The sequence below is a fragment of the Meleagris gallopavo genome, chromosome 1 (genome assembly GCF_000146605.3).
Source record: "Meleagris gallopavo isolate NT-WF06-2002-E0010 breed Aviagen turkey brand Nicholas breeding stock chromosome 1, Turkey_5.1, whole genome shotgun sequence".
Lineage (NCBI taxonomy): Eukaryota > Metazoa > Chordata > Aves > Galliformes > Phasianidae > Meleagris > Meleagris gallopavo.
In genome coordinates this window covers 163,337,373-163,359,762 of record NC_015011.2, presented here as the reverse complement: position 1 = coordinate 163,359,762, position 22,390 = coordinate 163,337,373, and the positions used below count along the sequence as shown (strand labels likewise).

General features: G+C 44.7%; 1 long non-coding RNA gene across 4 annotated transcripts; it reads left to right on the top strand.

Annotated features, from left to right (window-relative positions):
- The first annotated feature begins 1,979 nt into the window (after nt 1–1,979).
- On the top strand, nt 1,980–22,200 carry LOC116216197. 4 transcript variants are annotated; one of them, XR_004158623.1, is made up of 7 exons: nt 1,980–2,343; nt 2,770–2,839; nt 5,486–5,556; nt 10,656–10,740; nt 18,111–18,301; nt 21,405–21,480; nt 22,101–22,200. It is a non-coding gene; the product is annotated as an uncharacterized LOC116216197 (long non-coding RNA). The 4 variants fall into 4 exon arrangements; XR_004158621.1 differs by having other exon boundaries at nt 1,980–2,839; XR_004158624.1 differs by lacking the exons at nt 2,770–2,839; nt 5,486–5,556.
- The last annotated feature ends 190 nt before the right edge of the window (nt 22,201–22,390 follow it).

Here is a 22,390-nt window from a genome sequence, read left to right as displayed (position 1 = left end):
TTAAAGCATTGTGTGCATAGGATGGCCATCCTGGGGCCAGCTCTCCTGTCACTATGTAGCATCTCATGCTGTGAAGCACAAGGGTTTCCTTGGGCATCCAGTGCAGCCTGTGACCATCTCAGATTTTCCTGGAAATGCTCATTTGCATTTTATTGTGCTCACAGGTGCTCAGAAATTCTTCTGGAACTTTAGTGTCTCTCTTTATTCATTATTTTTTGTGTGTGTGTGAGCTGTAAGTGTGAAACAGTGGAGTATCATGTGCTATTGGTGCACTCACAACAGCCCCTCTGTACTGTTCCACAGTGTGCGCTTTGTCTTTGGAGGCTGCCTCATGGGCTATCTCCCTCCATTTCAGTTAGTTACGTAGCAACACATCTCTGGTGCCACCTGAGTACATAAGAAAAAGTGACATCAACGAGTCATTGACATCTTACTTTGGTTTTTGCTTTTATGTTGCATTACGTATCGGGAACAATGAAGAAAGGTAGCACCATGCCACAAGCCAGCTGGAAACAGGCCCAAACCTGAACGCATACGCTCACACTGTCTCTTTCTCTTTTTAAACTCTGGGTAAGATTTTATAAAGCTTGTGAAACAGCTGTCCCTTTTGGAGGGGAGGAAATCTATGCTAGGATCCATGGCCAAGGCTGTCACAAGTGTCACAAGCACGGGTAGGCCTGACACTCCCCTCCTCCACCCACCCTGCTTCTCCATATCAAGTCAATGAGTTTATTTAACTGAGGATTACTTATCTTCTTCCTCATTCTTCTCCCATAGGGAAAGATGCTGTGTCACCAGGATGTGCCTTAAAACAAAAGTACACTTTGCTTTTCACGTTTTACCCAAGGTCAGAAATACCCAACTGATTTCTGAGTTAGTGGTAGCAGCCTGTTGAAACTGTAGCCCAAACCCAGCATTGCTCGCTTGACCATGGGAAGGCACATGTGACAATAACTTATGCTCTTCTGCTGGATGGTGTGGTTTAAAAGTACACCTGCAAGAAGTAGTTATGCCCCATAAGCTATTTTCACCACCTTAGCACAGTACTTAGGAATAACAGTAATTCTCACAGTAGATCCATCTGTATGCAGTCTTGTAACACTGTTTTAAGTCACACACGTGTCTGCAATTTCAGTATGAGAACAGGTTCTGTAATAGTTTAGCTGTAAGCTCATAAGGAGCTCTGTCTCACCTGAAGGTATAATCCTTTGTTTGTGACATCCCAACAAGTTACTGCTGGAAGGGATTATGGCTCCATGTGAGAGATGAACAGGACTGGTGGGGCTTCAGAGGTTAAGAGGTGCTTTTTTTTCCATGCATTACAATCTCTAAGACACATTTATGAAAAATTTAAAAAAAATGAACTTGGGTGAAACTTTGCCCACAGGAAAGCCCCTGAGTAAGCTTACTTCACATATGTGTTGCTGATGTCTTCTGTTTTATTTAGATGTTATTGCTAAAAAGAAATAGGTAAGCTTTATGATTTTCAATCTAAGGAAAAATCTGAAATAACAAAAGGTGTTTGTGCTTTGATAAGGTGGAAGTAATGATGAGTGGTGTCCGTGTGGTGCTGTCTATAGGCTAATAAGTCTTAGCAAGCTTTGCTTATTTGCCAAGGTATGGGTAAGGTGTTCTTGGTGGCATGGATGGGAGGCATCCTCCCTGTTGAGCTCTTCAGAAACCAAGTGGACTTGGCCCTGGGCACGCTGCTCTGAGTGACCCTGCTGGAGCAGATGGGTCTGGAGGTCTGTGCCAACTTCAGCCATGTTGTGATTCTATAAACCTGCCCCTTGGCTCAGGCAGGCACAGCCTAGCAGGACCATGTTGGTATTTCTTGATGGTCTCATAGATCCTAGGAGCATCTTTTAGTTTTTCTGGAAAGCACAGCCTGCTCCAGTGACCTGGCCCTGCTCACATCTTATATTACAAATACAGACTTGACCTTGTGGCCTTTGTCCTCATATGTTCACGCCTGAAGGGTTCAACTGTAACACTATACCTTCCCATAGAAATAGGGTAGGAGGAGATTTCTTGGAAACTGCTGGGACAGACACCAAAAATAAAAGGCATCTGGGCAACAAGTGGAGCTCCACAGCCATAGTTCTGCTCCTCTTTGTTTGTTTTTCTGGTTGGTGTTTTCATGTTATCTTTTTCTCTTCAGGATGTATGTGGGAGGCTATAAATATATTGAGACTCTACAAATGTTACTGTGGAAATGAATCTCTACTTTGTCCCTTTGCTTGTGGCTGTGCACCGAGGTGTGTACCTGGGATTGATGCCCATGAATGGAATCTTCTGCTGCTGGGCTGCTCCAGGAAGAATCTTCCCGTGATTTACAGAAGGGTGAGCAGGAGTTTGACATTTTAAGGCTGATACTACCTATGTGACATAAGCGGAGATGCTGTGTAGAAGCTGGGGATATTTGTTCTAATTCAAGATTGTAACATTCTTGCCTCATTGTGATTTGCTTGGAACTTCCTGCATGCCTGCGGCAATGAGTGACTGGGGGAGAGAGATGGCTTGTTCTGAAACATGCAGGGAGGCATCATTACAAGGCCCAAACTACTCTAAAATAGTCAAGCCTGGGAAGACTCCAGCCTAGAGACCCTCCCACATGGCTGGAGGAAGAGCACACAAAAGTTTGCTTGTGCCGGTTTTACTGAGAACGCTACTTGTAGCTGTGAGCAAAACCACAAGATTAGTGATGAAATGCAACCTCTGCTGCTTTTCATGGCAGAGTGCTGTAGTACTGTATGGTTTCAATTACAGTGCTGGGACCCAGATCGTCTCTGCAGTCATGCTGGGGGTGATGCTTCCTGCGGATGCTGGGGAGCAGGTGGTAAGTTAAGCCCCTGCCCTCCAAACCTGACACCCCAATTTTTTCTGAGGCTGGTGCATGCTTGTGAACTCTGCTACTCTGAACTGACTCCAGAACATCCATTCTGCTTAGTTTCTGGCTAACAACAGGTTTCTGGTTTACAAGAGGCCATGGGCACAAACTGGAGCACAGGAGGTTCCCTCTGAACATCAGGAGCCCTTCTGTGCTGTGCAGTGACGGAGCACTGGCATAGGCTGCACAGAGGCTGTGCGGTCTCCTCCTTGGGGATCTCCCAGAGCTGCTGGGATGTGGTCCTGGGCACCCTGCTCTGGGTGTCCATACTGGGGCAGGGGATGGAGCGGAGGCACCCAGAAGACCCTGCCGGCCTCAGTCATGCTGGGGTTCTGTGATTTATGAGTCAGGGGAGAACAAAACGAGTCAGAAAGGTGACCAAGACCTCTGCTTGTTGGCTCTGAAGCTGGGAGCTGGTGCTACCAAGCAGTGTTTGTGTTCAATGTGTTGCTATTTGTGCAAAATGTGTCAAGCCTTTTGGATTTGGGAGGACAGGGCAAGGGAAGAAGATGGAGGTTTTGCTCCATGAATAACAATTCAGCTCAGTGGAACAGCCCAGGCAGTAAAATGAGGCTAAATGGAAAATTATAGGGTAAATTTGCCCTCATAATCACACACAGATAATTTGTTTCTTGAACAGAATTGACAGAATATAAACAAGTCTACAATGTGCCTCATTAATTGGAGATGTTTTTTCTAGCAAGCCCCATGGAAATGTGAAGTGGTTTCACTCTGCAATTTGTGATATAGTTTGCTATTAAATGCATTCAGTTTAATTGTGACAATGTGTCTCATTTTGCAAGCATTCACAGCCACTGTGTAAAAATAGCAGAGGACAGCAGAAACGGCTCCCAGCACAGATGTGCTCCTCCATTTGCTGTGTGCTATTGGAGCAGACAGGTGTGCGGGGTGGACCTAAGCTGCATAGCACAACAGCATGGAATGCCCCCAGAGGCATTTTGGGACAAGTGGCTTTCTTCTCCGAGTGGCACCACATGAGATAGGATGTCTGGTTTTGACTGCCCAGAGAGTCATGGTGCCCCGTCTGACCTTCATGCAGCTTGGGCTTTCCATCTGTAGTCACAGTGACAGATCCGTGTATCTCTGTGCACGCATACTGCCTAATATTAATCATGCCTGACCATTTTATGCACGAATCCCATGACCTCCCAGCAATGAGATCATGCTGGGCTGCCATATATCAAACCATCCCATCAAGCCCAATGTTGACTTTGGCCATAGGGAGTCCGAACAATGAAACAAAAACGTTTCTAACCTTGACATGCTGGAGCTTAAGACAGTAACTTAAAACATTTCTCCGTACTAGGGGGTATAAAACCTTCTCTTTAAATGTACTGTTTGTTCTAATCTGTGTGCTTTAGTGTGGACAGAGACCCACAAGAGAGTAAAGGCCAAAGGTGCTTAAGAGCATGATGAGCTTGCCCGGTTCAGAGGTCTTTGTTTTGAAGACAGGATAGGGTTGCCACATCCCCAGCCATAAAAGACTTTTACTTGGCACAACCAAAATAGATCTGCACAGCAACTGAATTATTTGGTTTATCTATCACACTTCACAGATGCAGGTTTTCGTAAATCTGAATATAAGCAAAAAGAGATCATCCAACCTTCTCAAAGAGTTCCACTCTCAGTGATGGCAGGAAGCATGCGGCCAAAAGAGGTGAACAGGAATGCGAGTTTGGGAGTGTGAAAATAGCCATCGGATATTTCAGCACAAGCCAGCACCTCTGCTTTGCCCTCCAGGCCATTGCTAGTGGTGTGTGATGGCTGTGCATTACTGAAGCAGCTGCTGGATGTGAAGGAATCTGTGATACATGATGAATTTGTAGCTTTACACGCTGCGGCGCAAAGGGCAACTCTCATTCATGGGGGAAACGGCAATGCAGAGTTAGCTGAGGGAAAAGGTGCCCAGAGGTCTTATCTGTATGAGTCAAGCGTAGTCATGGTTTGGTGATGATCTGTGAACTCAGTGACATTTGGCAGCGGGAAGCTTCACCCACCCCTAATCCAGCCTTGGCACGGCAACCCGCTGAGTGGTCTCTTGATCGAGACCTTCCTCACGCTTTCTTTGCACATGAGAGCAGCATGTCCTGCAGGAGATCAGTGCAGTTTCACAGCACATATTTTTCAAGGACATGCACTGTGATGACACGTGTCATCCAGCATCATCTGTGCCTGAAAAAATACGGCCTTCAAGAGTAAACACTTGGCAGAAGCAACAGCACAGGCTTAAATTTAGACAGGAATAATTTACGCTATGCAGACCTGGCATGCTGGAAGGGGGCACGCTCTCTGGAAGGCAGAGAAGGAAATGTGTTGCTAATTTTGCTAGACAACTTCTTCCCTCCGCTCATTTTCATTTTGTAGTTGCCAGACTTCGTAGTTCCTCCTAAAAGAGAAACATCTGAAGTTTGGCTTTGTTTAAATTCTGCTGGGGGAGGCAGAGGGATAAATCCCCCCATGCGGTCCATCAGCCTCTTCCAGAAGCTCTGTTGGGAATCGCACCCCAGCTTGCCACCTGCCTCGCTGTAGACTTGTTTACATTCAGTTAACTCTCATTCTTTTCTCCTGCCCCAGTTTTAGGACTTCCCTACTGCCGTTCCACCACCTCCTAACTTATTCCTGATGCATCTCGGGCTCACTGAGAGGTATGGAGATGTTGACAGCCACCACAAATGGGACACTTCTTGGTGCTGCATGGGGCTGGACGGCACTGGGGCACCTGTAGAAGCTCAAAGAAGCAGGAGAAAGGGGTATTTCTACACGATGGAGGCATATGCGATCCAGCTGGGCTCTCCTTGCATGTCAATGAGCCCGTTATTGTTGCTGTTTGTTTGCACTTAATCTCTCCACATGGTATTAGCCTGAAGAGGCACTGCTCCGTCATGTTGCCATGCTACTGAGCTCAATGAGTCGGCTGCGAGGCGGGGCCAGGCTGTGCCTCCAAATAGTTGGAGAGCTTTCCAATCCCGGTGCGATGACCTGTGTAATGGCTGAGGTTCTCCTTATTCCTCCCTCCCACGGGGAATCTCATTACCTCTCAGTATGGATGAGAATCTCAGCTTGATTTTTGCTTCTCTGAGGGAAATACAGAAAGAAACTGTAGGAGCGTTTCTGGGGACTACCTTGCAGGGAGGCCATATTTCCATCCTTTCATTGGGGAAAATGCGGGAAGCCCTAAGCAACGTGAAGCACTAAAGTGCTATTTGTGAGCCCACTGTGGCAGTGCATCCTCCCCTGGGGGTGCACTCATGCAATTGCACACAGTGTAGGAACTCCAGTCCAAGGGACCGTCTCCCCACAGTCCCATTGCAGCTGTGCCTGCCCCCACCCCACATGTCCCAGAGACAACCATGGCACAGTTCTCTGGAACAGGCACTCTGTCCTGTAGGTGATTTGGAGGCTGCTGTTGCAATGCAGCCACAATGTCATCAGGCTAAATTCTGTCCAAGCCACATCCCGTATAATTTTCTAGTCCTTGTTGCCCTGCCAGCTTGAATGTTGTCTGGTCCTCTAAAATCCCCAACTACAAAGCAATGGGAAATGTACTAGAGCATAGAACATGGCAACGAGGAGCACACAGAGAAGAAAATATTAAGAAATATATGCTGGCAGAACTGCCCTGCGCTCTGGAGATACAGGAAATTTCTCTCCACAGTTTGCCTCTCTTTTCATTGTTTGACAAATGCTCCAAAGCTCGTTTTCTGACTCTAGCCGAGAAGCCTGTGAAGGCCTTGGGAATGCCGTCTCTTTGTGAGCATTGCTTCTTTGTTTGTTTTCTCATGGCTTTGTGACTAGTGCCGAGGAACAGGAGGCGAATATTAAGGTCTGGCCCCAGTTGCATTCCCACCGCTCAGCTAAGGACGACTTCAGCTTTGCAAGAATTAACCAGCGTCCATGGGAATGTTTGTGCACTCTGACGGAGACCTGCAGAGCATTTAGATGTGCTAGGACTGAAATGACCAGCAGACTTCCACTGCATAAAAACCAAAGTGACAGTAGAAATTTCTAATGAGATAGGTTGTGACAACACCAGGAGCATGTCACAAGCCCATCCTAGCTCTGCTCCTGGACTGCACACATATAGTTTGGCCATCTGGCACCTGACTGTTTAGGAAGTTGAAATTGGGTTTTAATAATACATTGCACCGTCTGACACCACAACAACTCGAAGGAAACCTGCTTTGCTTGCAGCTTGTGAAGTGCAGCCTGTGCTGAATCCCAAAGCGGGGAGGAAATCTGCTATTTCTTTTCAAAGAAGTGTCAGGCACTTTGCTGTAAGAATATAAAGAAAAAAAATAGACACTGAAAGCAAACGACTTGGGTTTGTCATTTCTGTTTTACAAAGGAAGCAGCAATTAGGTGACAGGTGTGTAAATTTCCCAGGAATACTGCTGCACACAAAACACAGGCTGACTTTGAGTCTGTTCTTGGAAGTCTTTTACCAACCCATCTCCTACAAGGAAACTGTCTGACTAAACCCATTATTTCCTCCTGAGCTTTGAAAAGTTTTCTTTTTTTTTCTTCCTCATTTGTTTCCCCAGAGAAACTGAAAGGTTTTAATATTGAAAACGTAATGATGGCTCTTGAAGGAAACTGACTTTTAAAATTAGGGACTAACAAAGAGACAGGAGAGATGAATTATCCTAACTAGCAAGGTTTGCTACTCCCTCTAGGCTTTGTGGCATTCCATCCTGCAACAGCTGTAAATCATCCCCATGTCTGATCAATGCAAAGCATCATCTGTAGGCCTCAGAGCAGAGTACATGGCTTGCATGGTAAAGGCTTCAAGTTCTAAATTGCTGGGTATATTATTAATCACGTGTTCAGCTTAACTAGCTGGTACAGTCTTTGCCATTATAATTGGAGATAGTTTGAGGTATCTATCCGGGGGGCAAGTATAAGCCAGGATGCAGTCATGTGGATTTCCCTGCCGCTTTTGTCATGTTAAAGAAGGATGAAAACATTGCTCTGTCTCTCTCTGTCTCTGTGCTTGTTGCAGTTTGAATCAGAGACCACAGTGTTGTACATTACTTTGAGGAGGTCTCACCAGGGCTCCCTGCTAGGGCAGGAGCTGTGTCCAACCACCTCCACCTGGTGTGAGCTGAGATCCTGAGCAGTGTCTAGGACTAGATGGACCTGATCTGAGGTCTGAGCAATCAAACTCCTCTGCTGTATTACAGAGACAGAAGAGAGATGGGGGCAGGTGGGACTGGCTTGTTAGGTTGCAGAGGGTGACAGCACCCAGTGCTGATGTATGGCTCATCCCATCTTCACTGCTCAGTGTTCCCAGGTGGGGAACACTGTTGGCTCGTGTTCAGCCAGCTGTCAGCTAACAACCTCAGGCCCCTTTCCTCCATGCAGCTTTCCAGCCACTTTGCCCCAAGCCTGTAGCATTGCCTGGGGTTGTTGGGACAAACTGCAGGACTCAGCACTTGGTGAACTCAGTCCATCGATCCAGTCTGTTCAGATCCCTCTGTAGAGCCTTCCCACCCTGAGGCAAATCAACGGTCCCCCCCAGCTCGATGTCACCTGCAAACTTCCTGAGGGTGCACTCAATGCCCTTATTCAGCTCATCAATACAGATATTAAGCAGGATGGGCTCCAATACTGACCCCTGAGGAACCCCACTGGTGACCAGCTGGATTTGACTCCATTCACCACTACTTTCTGGGCCCACCCTCCAGACGGTTTTTACTTTGTGAAAAATACACCTGTTCAAGCCATGGGGTTCCAGTTTTTCCACCACTTGGTGTTCCTTGTCTGGTTGTGCATTGGCTGCACTGATGCGGAGGGGAGATGGTGTAATCCCTGAGCCATAATGTAGAAACTGCAGAGATGAGTAGATGAGGAGAGGGAAAGTGAAGATACCCACACTGTCTTTAACTCACCTTTCAAAGTATGTGACAGTCAGTAGCTTGCTGGGAACACTGAGCAATGGAGAATGGAGGAGATCTACAGCTTGCCTTGCTTTTTTATCTTTTTGAAGGGAGGAGAAATATTTTCCTCCTATTGGAAACTTTCAGTTGTTTTTTTTATACTTTTTTTTTTTCCCCTGGAGCTCTTAAAATCAGTGATGACTGATATCCACGTATTTTAAGTGCATCAATCAGCTTTTCAATCAGCTGTGCATGAAGCCCGAGCTGACAGCTCTCTGCTATGGCTGGTATGTGCAATTGGATGCTGCTCTGGTTTTCATTTTTATTTGGCCATGAAGAGATAAAATAATTCACTATATATTTAACTTTATGAAGGTTCAAAGGCTACATCACTTTGGCTGCACAGTGTCCTTATAGATGTTTATGGAAAGGATAAGAGGGAGTACTAAATTTAGAAATGATTGGGTTTGTAAAGACAGTGTCATCGTGCTTCCTCAACTGAAGAATCAGCAGTCTATTAAGAACGTACACAGGAGCATCTTGTAATGACCAGAAACTGCAGCAGGGGAAATAGAGGTTAGATGTTAGGAAAAGCTGTCTGCAGGGCAAGAGGATCTCCACTGTCACAGGTTTTTAAGACCATTTGGGAAGGGCATTCACCAGCAATGAGATGAATCCTTCCATGGACAAAAGGACCCTTCCAGACCCTTTTCCATAATTCCTGACATCATTTCACAAAACACAGATACTCTGTTTTCCAAGACAAGATGGCATTGCGATAGTTAGGCATTTTATAAGACAAACTGATTTATCTCTGGAAAAGCATTAAAAATTCAGGGTCAGTGTTCCTTCTTCAGGTGTGAAGTAGAGGAGGTTTAATCCGGAGCTGGGAAACCTAAAAGATACCTCCCAAAGACAGAGTGATGAACTTGAGCTTCCTGCATTCCAGAATAGCAAGATATAAAGATTCTTTCTACAGTTTTGTGATATGGTACAGTTCTCCCCCAACTTTACATTCCAGGGGACATAAAGGAACTGTCTGCTTCTCAGCACATCTGCTGTTGCCTTTTTTAATCCTGCCGAGATCCTTTCTTCTCCATCAGTATGTTATCTGTTAGAGGTGGACTCTCTGCTATGTGTCCAGTATATAACTGCAGCTACCTACACAGTGATCTGAAGTTAGGGAAGAACAACCTCCACCATGTTTTTAAGGATTATCTTCTGTCCCGAGCTGGGAGTCTGCACCACTCTCTAACCCCTCCTACTCAAACAAAGAGAAGGGGGAAATACAATGAAGAAGTGTTTAAGACATGGTTTAGTGGGAAATAGTAATGATAGGTGGACGGTTGGACTGGATGATCTTAGAGGTCTTTTCCAACCTTGTGATTCTATGATTCTAAGGGCTGAGATAAGGACAAGGAGATCGCTCACCAGTTACCACCATGGACAAAACGGACTCACCATAGGGAGCTTAATGTAATTTAGTGACAATTTAAAGCAGACCAAAAACACCTTCCCCCCCATTCACCCTCTTCTACCTCTTCCCCCTGAGCAGTGCAGTGCAGGGGAATGGGAGGTGGAGGCTGCAGTCAGTTTTTTTAATAGCGATGAGGTACCACCAAATTATGCTCAGCCCACAGCCCACTTTCCCAGAGCTGCTCCTCTCACGGTCCTTGCCCAGTCCAATTTTGTGAAGTTGTCTTTTGCTGTGCAATGCAGAACTTTGCATTTCTCTAGTTAAAAGCAAGTCATGTTTTTTCAGGGGATTTCCTCACTACTGTATTTTTAATTCTTAATCTATGCACTGTTACATGCAGCCTCTTTCAGCTTCATAACACCAACAAATGTCCCTTCTGTTTTATTCCCAGGTTGTTTTTGGAAACGTGAAGTACCATCAGGCTGGGACAGACTGCACAGACCACTGCCTGCATGCCCTTTCAGCCTGACTGTGAGGTGAGACCACAGCACTGAACTACTTTACAACTATGATTTTCCAGCCACTCTTGTAAACCACCTGTAATAATTTAATTTAGACTGCACTGTCCTCGCTTTGAAAAATCAAGATTTGTGACATCTACCAATTCCCCCACTATCCTGTAACAAATTTAGGTTGGTCTGACATAAAGCAATTAGACTGGTTTCATGCATGCTGACTGTTGTTAGTATCCTTAATTTATTTCAAGTTCTTCCAGAACTGCCTGTGATTTGTTCCAGGGATGTACATGGAAGTGAGGTGGGAATACGTGAGCTGCCTGACTTGAGTTAATCCTGGAGTCCCCAGGTCCATGGAATGGATGCAGTTTCTGCCCAGGGTAGATCATAGAATCATAGATCATAGAGTATCCTGAGTTGGAAGTGACCCAAAAGGCTCACTGAGTCCAACTTTGACAAAAATAATCCGCCAAACCCTTCCACTCCTAAGTGTGGTCCCCAGCAGCACAGACTCAGATTGGGTAAGCCTAAACCTGCATGCTTTTAAGGATATCATCTTCAACTCCCACCTGCAACCGAGGTACAGAGCTTTCCTCCTCTGTAGGAAAGCAGAACACCCAATCTATGAAGCTCTGAAAGTGCTCCTGGAGATAGTCCTGCTGAAGAGAGGTGGAGCAATGACTGGGGTGTGAATTCATTGTGCTTGTGTTGAACAGGGTACTTACCTACCTGCTGGGCACTCACTAGAGCACACTAGCAGCCATGTTGCTGTTAAAGGAAACCTCAAGGCCAATACACAAGCACTCAGTGTCTTCAGAGATCTGATGCCAAAGGCATGCTTTAGGTCATAGATATTTCGAATTTCTCTGCGTCATAAAATAGAGTGATCTTTGATGTTTAATTAAAGCAATTATCTTTTATATCCATGCAGAAATGTGTCGTAAATATTTTACAGGTGAAATAGGACTAGGCACTGTTTAATATGAAACGCTGCAGCAGTTCTGGTGGCATAGCTGAAGTCAACTCCTTGTTTACTTGGACGAAGCTGACCCTGAGTCACTCACTGTGACTCCTTGAGACCATGTGCAAGAAGAGATCTTTGGGGTTCTCACAAAACAGAGGGATGCTGGGTGATGAGGGGGTAGGCAGCACCTGCAGCTTTTGGTTAAGTTTACTGAGAGTTTGGGTGTTCAGTGCCATGGTTCATAAAGTCATACACTCATTAAGGTTGGAAAAGACCACTAAGATCATGTAGTCCAGCCGTCAACCCATCACCACTATGCCCCCAAACCATGTGCTCTATGCCACAGCTACTCATTCAGGCTCACACCTGTGCTTGCCTACCTTGCACGTAGATATGTATTTCCAAGGGATTGCAGTCATCCATGGCATAGTGAGGATGGGCTGACGGTTGGGCTGCATGATCTTAGTAGTCTTTTCCAACCTTAACGATTCTATGATTTTGAGTCAAAGGACAGATCTAGGCCTTGAGATAGAAAAAAAAGGACCAAACAGCTGCCTGGCTAAGTGTTGTAAATGGGGGGGGGGAGTCCCCCCATACTTTTGGACCTGTGGGCAAGGAGAAACCTGCTAGCTGTGTCCAACACAGCTGTGCTGTACTGAGGGCATCTGAAAAAAAGTAGTCCTCTCCTTGGTGCTGCTTGGACTGTTTCCCTGATTGTTAATCTCACAGCGTGCCTTGGATCTGTGAGCACAGCAGGGAATACTTGGGGTGAGTAAATCCCTCCACAGCTTCACATCTCCTCTGATGCTCACAGTGCTCTGCATACAGCACATGCAAGAAAACAGAATGCTTGTTTTTCATTCCTGATGTTTTCCCACATGAAGTCTAGGTACTTTCCCTTTATTTTTTAATGAAACCCTACTACATGGTGTGTTTATTGTTATGTATTTTTCTATGAAGGCTGCTGTGGTGATGACATGAAAGGCCCTGTGCAGCTTCAGCCATGACAGGTGTGCTCAGCTGCTGCTGGAGCTATGTGAGGCAGCTAAAAATAAGTGGAACCTCCAAGTTCTGGGGTAAATCCAGCTCCTTGGTATCTGCTGCAGCCACAGAGGAGGACGGGGACTGGTGGCAGGGCTCTTCCCCTTGACGTGCACGGGCTGGTGCTTCCCGAGGGAGCTCTGCTTCCCGTCGTGCCAAAGGCTGAGTTTGGACAAGCCAGGCAGTGTCCTCCTGGTGTGTGTGCCTCTGCACAAGCCTTCTGGTTATAATCTTGGGACGTGCAGAGATCACGCCTCAGCTATGGGAACAGCCCTGTTCCCACGTAAGAGGCTCCAGAACACGAGCACGTAGGAGCACTCCTTCCCTTCGAGCTGCGCTGGTTTTTGTACAAAAAAAAAAAAAAAGCTGCAGTTTTGCTTCTGCTATTGCTTAAGCCACTCAGCCTGATGCCAAGGACAGCTTGTGTTGAATTTCAAAGCACCCTTTCTACACAGGCGTTCCTGGGAGTGGAGGGAGCAGCACCCATGCAGCCCTGCAGCAGGTGGGTGCACAGCAGGGTCCCTTCTGCAGCTCCAAAGTGCTGCTGCACGGGGCACAGGGCTGGCTTAGCCCAGTCTTTCTACTGAGGTTTCCCTTCCTCTTCTCACATCCTCTGTGAAAGTCCTACTTTTTTTTTTTCTTTCCATTTAATTCTTTTTTTTTCCATGTAAAATATTTTAGATAAGGCTTATGCAAAAAAACCTAAAGAATCTGATCTACTTAGCCCAAAGTGATTATTTTTAAGGGATAATTCAAATAATGAAAGTTTAATTGTATTTCAGGGAACTGTATGCCATTGTGGCATGTTATTTTTGTACCTCGGAGCTTGTGCTATTAAAAGATTGCAGCTGATACAGAACAATATGGGAGAATGCCAACTGGATTCAGAGTATTTAATCAGATTACAGGGGCTCTGAAATCTCTTCATTGGTTAGTTATAAAATTTCCTATTAATTTTAGAGCATTTCTGTTCACTTTCGAGGAGTCTAATAGAATTAGCTTGAGTGCTCAGAAATTATTTGGGGAGGAAGAGATATTTCATTTTCAATGTCCCTCCTCTGTTTTCTCCTAGTCCTTTTAAAATGAAGTTCTAACTTGCGTAATGTTGGGATGGGTATTGAACACATTCCGAAAACATGCTGGAACACATCTTTTTAAATGCTGCTGTCCTCCAGTCTGATGCCACCTCTCTTCACAGATGTGAAGGGCTTGACTGCATTCTCGTTTCCAGCTCTTTGGATGGCTTTTACGTTCTGAAGGTGCTTAGTCTTGTCAGTGTTTCAATAAAGAGCATGCAGGGGCAAAAGGCTTAAAAACATGAGTGATAAGTGCGTCTTTCCATCTGCTGATACCATTAAAAATCAAGCTGAGGATACCACCTGGCTGGAAGGAATGAGCTTCTGAGGGTGGGAGTCACAAACAGAGACAGGAGTAAGTGCCTGTTGCTTAAGAGAAGCACGACAGAGCCCGTGTTATTGGAAAGAAACACCTATCAGAAAGGACATCAGACGATGGAGTACTTTGCCAGCAGAGTAATTATGATCCAAACAGACAATGTATTCAAGGCAAGATTAGATAACCTCTCTGAAAGCCTAATGAAAAAAAAAAAAAGAGAGATTTGGGAGATGGGACAGATAGATACACCGAACAAGAATGTCTGAGACCAGATTTTATCAGATCTATCTTAGCAGAGGAATATCCCTCACTTCACAGTTGTGCCTTATTCACATCACTGCTTTTTGGCATTACGTACATTTGAGAACAACTGCTTTGAAGATGAAGTGCAGAAAGAGCAAAACTTCATCAAAAGTCTCTACTGAGCTCCTGGAGAACTCACTACAAGTTGCAACCCCTGTCATCAAACCAGCCTGGAGCATTAGTTCCACAAGGTTCCATATCCCACTAGTCTTATAATTTTGTTGCTCTCTTTTGTATATGTTTTATTAGAAAAAATTGAAAATTATAATAAGTTTTGTTACTTTATATATATCAGCTACTTATATATTTAATGAGGGCTGCTCTGAAAGTAATGCCTCCTGCTTTATGATGTTGGCCCATAATGTCAGAAGCAGATATGACACTAGAGGTTGAACCTTCCCACCAATATTCCATTACATTTTGTTGTCATGTGTCAGATGGCAGCAAAGGGACACTGACAGAATGGCATCTGACACAGAAGTGTGTATGAAGCAAAGGTGTGTCACTGAATTCCTCCATGCAGAAAAAATGGCACCCACTGACATTCATTGACACTTGCTGAATGTCTGTGGAGACCAACCAGTAGATGTGAGCACAAAGAGGTGGTGGGTGGTGCATTTCAGCAGCAACAACAGTGACAGTGTGTCACCTCCACTGGTGCAGATATTTACAAGTGGGGTCTGCAGGCTCTTGTTCATTGTCTGTGAAAATGCATAGCTCATAGTGGTAACTGTGGAAAAATAGAGTTTTGTAGCTGAGACTTTCCTCTATCAAGTAGTTTTATTGTGCTCTTTGTATCTGTTTGTCGTCGCCATGAAAAATAAGTAGAAGGCATTACTTTTGGAGCAATCCAAGGCGATTCCTCTTCACTCACTGAGGCCCAGGCAAGCCAAGAGGTTGGACATCCATGCTTCGTTTCATTGTGAGTCCTGCCTCTGAGCCTGGCTGCTTGCTTCTGTTCAGTGATGGGTGTATTTGGTGCCTGTGCTGGCACCAGCACACACTGGTGTTCACAGCCATGATTTTCTCCTCCTCTTTATGGAGAAAAGAGTGTTTAAAGAGCAGAGGTGGGAAGAAAACCCCACTGACGGCATATGCCTTATGACAGCATGCTAATTGTGGAAGTGATAGGTATCTAATATCATCAGTAAAGGAAAAAAAAGTTGCTTTTCTTTAAATATTTTGCTTTTTTTTCTTGAATGCCTTCAGAAGAGGCTTCCACGACAACCAGGGAAATACTTCTACTTTTTAAGTAAAAAGCTGATGGGAGTGGGGGAGGGAGAAAAGAGAAGGAGAGGGTATTAGTGCCAGCTGGACGTGAAATCAATTAGGCATTTCAAAATAACAAAAATATTCCTTTCCCATTCATTTGATCTGGCACGTAACATCAGCGCTGCTGCCACTTCAGCATTCAGTTAGCATGCTGGGAAGGAAACACCAGCAGGGACTGAATTGTCACTCAGTCCCCTGGAATAGGGAAGTGCTGTGGGATGGGGCAACAGGCACGGCAGCGCCGGGAAGGATGCTCATCCAATCTAACCTCTGTGTAAGGGCGTACATTTTAAGTTTGAGCTCCCCACACACACAAGATGAGAGAAATCATTGCAATATGCATGGCATAGCCACGAGTCAGACTCTTTTGGGCTCTTAACAAGGGAAGGCTCCAAATGCTACGGGCAAAGCAACAACAGAGGGAGAGGAAGAGGGACCAAAAAGAACTGGGAAAAGCAAAGAGGTCTCCATGGGTTGATGTAAATAGCAAGTTGCTGTAGATCAAGCACAGTTAGACTTTGCAAGGACAGCAAGCAGATAAGTTCTTTAAGTGGCATAAGTAAAAAGGAGACAAAAGAGGTGAGTAAGGGGGCAGTGAGGGAAGAGACGGATACTAGAGATGTTCAGATAGTGAATCAGGTTAGTAATCATAGAATCATAAACGTAGAACAGCATAATTCAGTTTTCTATAAGAAGATGTTAAATATTCAGAGAGAATGTAAAAACAAGGAAACTGTTAGGAATTAGGGCATGCAAAAACAAGGAGCCACACCACAGGCAAAAACAAGGCAGCATGGTCAGTGCACTTTACCATGTTGACAAAACCATTTCCATCCCAGGACCCCTAGAGATTCATTCACCAGACTACATGAAGTTAAATCCAACAGTAACTACTTGTTGTGTAAACCTCCCCAGTCAAAAGTGTTTACCCAGGTTTTGAAAAAGGGAAATTGTTCCTAGCCAATTGACCGCTGTCACCTCAATGTTAGGAAAGGACTCAAACAAAATATGAATAATAAACATTAGAATGGTATTTGGGGGAAAAGCCTGACACCTGTCAAATGCAGTCTGGGTTTAGCAGAAGCAATTCAAGGCTGCCCAGTCTGATAGACAACTCAAAGAGAGGCAAATAGTGGTCAGATTTTCTAGGTGCAAGAGATGAAGCAGATCTAAGCTGAAATTCAACAGGTCATTTTGATACATAGAAACTAGGGAAATTATCAATGAAACTAATGAAGATGGATATTAATAAGAATGATGAGATGGGTAAAAGGCTGGCCTGTGGTGAGAAACACCTTCAGGAGAGCATCACACCAGAGAGAACCTGCCAATGAGAATCCTTAAAGACAGGTCTTGGGTTTGCTTCTGGTAAATACTTACATGAATGTTTTTGGCATAGACAAATGGGAGTGTACTGATGAAGTGTGCTTTAATTCACTGTCATCGCAGAGCAATTTTTTGGGTAGAAGTGGATGAGTTTAAGGGGTGGGGTGGTAGGTGTGAGATGAAATGGGACAGCACAGAACTGGAAATGATGCAGAAAGGAAGTTGTGTGCTACCCTCTGGGAAATCTGTCCATTGAAATAGAACAAGACTGGAAGGTTCTGAGCTCTGGACTTGATTGTCCATGACCATGAATGTAAGGAGACTATGAAAAATGCAAAGCAGCCTCAATAGGTACCAAAAGCCAGTATGGAAGGGGATAACTACGAGTGCCAATGAAGGTGCTGGCAAGTCCTGTTTCAATTCTAATTACTCACCTTCATGAAATATAAATTGTACTGAGATCATGTGCAGATAAACATCTAAAACCAGGCTATTGGGGAAAAAAAAAACAACCAAAAAACGACATAAATAATAGAAAGTGAATAAAAGGTATTGGATCATGTTCTTTAGCAAATCTGAGACTGAGAGGAACTCCAGTTGCTGTCTCTCCCCGAAGGAATGGAACGAGCTATTTAATCTGGGGACATGGTGGGTACGAAATCACTGGGTATCACAGAATCACAGAATCACAGAATGGCCAGGGTTGGAAGGGACCTCAAGGATCATGAACCTCCAACCCCCTGCCACTTGCAGGGACACCAACCTCCACATTTAATACTAGACCAGGCTGCCCAGGGCCCCATCCAAGAGGGTATGGACTGGCTGATGTTGTCTAGGGCTGGAAACCAGAAGATGTGTCCACTTGAGAGTGATGAGGCTCAGGGACAGCCTTCAGATTTAGGCAGTGCCTAGATGGCTTGGAGAGAGGGCCTGGGGAGGGTGAGGAAGAGCTGTAAGCAAGGGTAGCAAACCTTGAGATTGCATGAATTACATTCCCTCTCTGTCTTCTCCCATTTGAGTAGTCGGTAATGCATGAGCCTCACAGCAGACTATTTTGTCTGTGCTGTATCAATGTTTATCTCATTCGCAGTGCAAAAAAACAAACTTGGGAAATGAGCATTTCACTCCGAGGAGAAACGCGGCTGTGAAGGGCAGATCTGCCTCCGGGTTTCAGCAGGCTATTCTCCAGCCATCTTCCATTCATGCTCCAGACATCACTGGGAATAAGAGCTAAACAATTCCTGGGCTGTTTCATAACGGAGAAACGAGCCTCTGTGAGAGGTAAGAGACTTCCTTTTTTTTGCTTGAAACATCATGAACTTTCAAACTTGGCAAGGCTCTTTTGAGTTCGATCTAATAATAAACCCAAACCTTCTATCGTACAAAAGCAATGAGTCTGAACTTGCCTGAACTTGCCTCGGGGAGCTGAGATCCAAAGCTCTGTCATTCCTTCAAAAGCCGTTCTCCTCTCTGCAAGGACAGGATGTTGTTGACATCCTCGCTGTTTGCTCAGCCTCCCTTCCTTGTGATGAAATCTCTCTATAGCGACTCTGGAGGTCCTCCTCCGATGTGCTGCCCAACTAAATCCCTGCTCTTTTCTATGAGTGATTTATGGAGACTCCAAGGGCATTGAGACTCAGTCCATTCTCTGTTTTCCAAATGTTGGTGCATCGAGTGTGGTACTTTTCCTGCCAGTGGGAACCTGAAAGACCTGATGGGCTTTTCTGGCAGGACTCATTGCCTGTGGAAGGGACGCCAAGCTGCCTGCAGAGCTAGAGGAAGTACAAATGGGCATATGCTTTGACCTCCACCGGGAGCCATGGAAAAAATATTTTGACTTGATTTTTCTCATTAGCACAATGCGAGCGCTTGACCAACGATCAGAAATGCACTCGCTTGATTTACATCATCTGCTTGGTTACTGTCATTAGGCACAATTGATGTTAGATGAACAACAGAAAAGAAAAAGAAAAAAAAAAAAACAAACACACCAAGCTCACCCACCAGATTTCAGAAAGACTGAAATACTTCTGAGTTTATCATATTTATTTTCTTATGGTATGATGACATGCCCTTATGTCATCGTGAGCTATTTCTTCTGGGAGAGAGAAGGGGAGTTTGCAATGTTTGTTCAAGCTCTCTAAATTTAAATGACTAACTTAAGCACATAATCTCCCTAGGCTGCCTATAAAAACCAACTGAGAAGGAAGGGCTCCTCTAGTGAGCAGTTCAAAAGCTCCTGCTTAAGTGAGCAATATTTTATTACCATGCTGTGCAATATCATGGGTATTTAGGGCTACATTTTTGTTTTACCTTCTTTCATGCTCCTTTTCTCCAGGATGATGAGAAGAATAAAAATGTCTCTGTGTATCTGTATTTGTTACACAGTGTATTTCACTATGCAAACCACATCATTAATAGAGATCAAGTGAATGAAATAGGAGTCTCCCCTTTCCCCTCCTGGAAACCCTTTCCTCAATATATAGAGGATAAATGTATAAAAATAGGAAAAAAAAAAAAAAAAAAAAAGCCAATCAAACCCTACAGATCTTGACTCTAAAGTCTAACAGCATTATCTATGCAGGAGTGGAGGTTGCTGTTGAAAACCCGTTCCTTGTATTTGGAGATGAAAAGCAAATTGGAACTCAAATGGGCCTGGTCCAAAGCTCATGGAAGTTGGGAAGCCCATGGTTTAGGAACCATTACACTAAATTATTCCCAAATCCATCTTGTCCATCATCCTATTTGCAGTGGGCACCACCAGTAGATGCTTCTGGTGAATGTTGGAATGGGTTTGCAATGGGTTAATTGTGACATTTGGTTACATACTAATACTCCAGATAGAAAACAGCTGAAGTCAGGTCTGACACATTAATGTTAGTTCCCCCTCTACATGTTACCTTAACATTAACTTTGCAAAATATAGGTTTTCTTGCTGCTGTAACTTCAGTATCTTTGGAGAAGCTTTATTTTTGTAAGAAAAATAGGGAGAATTAGGTTAGACACAATTATTGAGTACTCAGAGAGCAGTTATCAAGTGAATCCTGTCAAACTAGAAGGATTTATTGAGCTGCTTCTCTAGGGATATGGCCTAGATTCAGGACTATTCAGTATTTTCATTAATGAAGTGGATGAAGGGATGGGCAGCCCCTTTGTTAGTGTCAGCTAAGAGCAAGAGACAGTGGGGAAGAGGAGATTAGTGCTCGGGAGAGCTCAGCAATTAGGGGAATGATCTGGAAATAAACAGGATGCAATTTAGGGAAGATAAGTGCAAATCTGCACTTAGGTGGAAATGACCAGCTATAAAGGTACAGGGTGGGACAGAGCAGCCAGGTGGCACTGGGAGCTGAGGGCTGTGATGGATTAACAGCATGGCTGTGGAGGGAAGAAGAATTGGGCTGGGTTGTGCTGGCAAGGGATGTTGTGAGAGTTAATCCTTTCAGCTGCATCACTGGGACCCATTTCTGGCATTACACCTGGGGAAATAGGAGAAGGCAGTCCCTAGGGGAGCACACTGCAGAGAGGATGTCGGCAGCGCAGTGCCTGTGGGGAAGGAGGGAACGCATTTGTTTTTAGCCTGGGGTGGGCAAAGCTGAAAGGAGACTGGATAACAATCTTCACATGTGCTCAGCCTGCCAAAAAAGAGGAAGGTGGTGAACTATTCTGCATCCAGAAATTATCCCCTGTGGTTTAACCACGATTTTGTGTGGTTAGGAGAAAAAAAAAAGAGTGAGAGAGGAATTCTATGATTCTATGATTCTATTCTATGAATTGAGATGGTAGATAAGTTGACTTTACTGCTTTACTTATGAAGTACCTTAGGGCATAAAGCACATGATCAAACATAGTCGAGTTACTGTAGCTTAATGAGTTATTGCCTGTTGGCTGAACTATACTAATTAACCATGTGTGTGCTCTTAGCGTGCCTCAATTGCCTGATAAAATGGGCTCACTTAAATACTTGTGTTTTACACTGCAGCCAGGGCAGGCTGGAAGCCTTGCTTAAGATCAGTGATTACAGCTCATGGAGGGTGACTTCTAAGGGTTGGAAACTCGTCCTTGGTTCTCAACAGCTTATCTGGGCACGTAAGAAGGTGGGTGGCAAGGGAAGAGGAGCAGAAAGCAGACCTGAACAAGTGTAGTGTGCTCATTCATAGGAAACAGAAAAGTGGCTCCTTATGTAGAAACTCTGAGTTCTGTAAAAGAACCCATTGTTTTTTGTTTGGTAACAAGGGTAATTTAAAAATGAGCATTAAGAATGCTACGGAACACTGCATGCTATTGCATACACACTTAAGTTTCTCTCTTGTTTTTTAGTGTTTGCCAGTATATTGTTTTTTTTGACTCAGTTCCTCATGCTTCCTTTGATTGTTCACCATCATAGTGGCTGTTGCAGTTTCTCCTTGCCATGATGGGTCTTCCTTTCACTGTGATGATGGAGTGGAGACACCCTGGTGGTTGTAAGTATGGAGTATCCAGTGCTCCAGTTTTCTTCTGATACACTTTTCCCCTTCCTGCCTCTTTCTTTTTTTTTTTCTCCATTCTTCCTCTTTGCCCTTCATAGTGGTTTTCCCACTGATATCACCAGCTTGAATTATGTTGCTAAGGACGAACGTTTGGATTTCAGAGTATTTAGGGAAGCATTTTGTTTGCAGCAGTATTTATGTTTGGATCCTGTAAGTTGCCTCTTTGAAAGCAACTAGCTCATACACTTATAATATGAGCGTACAACATGAGAGAGGCAGCAGATTGGCAGCTCTGCCTAGCAGATGTGCTTGACAAGTGCCTCGTGAAACAAAAGCAGAGAGGTGTACTTTCTCAGTTTGTTTAATAAACTCACATAAATTATCCTGGAAGAGACTTGGAGAGCTTATCTCTTTCCTTTCTCTGCCCAGGGCGGGATCGAATACATCGCTGCCCTTTCTCATGGGTGTTTACCCCCATCTTACATTAATTTGCTGCTACAAATACTTTCAGTTTTCTGTAGGAAAGAGAAATGCTAAAAAATTTCATAAAGATATTTGACAGCATAACTGTTTTGTAATCTAATTAAGTCTAAAGTTGATTGTTTTCCCTTCAGGACATAAATTTGCAAGTTTGCCGATGATACGAAGTTGGGAGGATTGGCTGACATGCCTGAAGGCTGTGCTACCATTCAGCGAGACCTGGACAGGCTGGAGAGCTGGGCAGTAAGAAACCGGATGAGGTTCAACAAAAGCAAGTGTAGGGTCTTACACCTAGGGAGGAATAATTGCATGCACCAATACAGGCTGGGGATGAGCTGCTGGAGAGGAGCTCTGCAGAGAGGGACCTGGGCGTCCTGGTGGACGGACAGGTTGGCCATGAGCCAGCAGTGTGCCCTCGTGGACC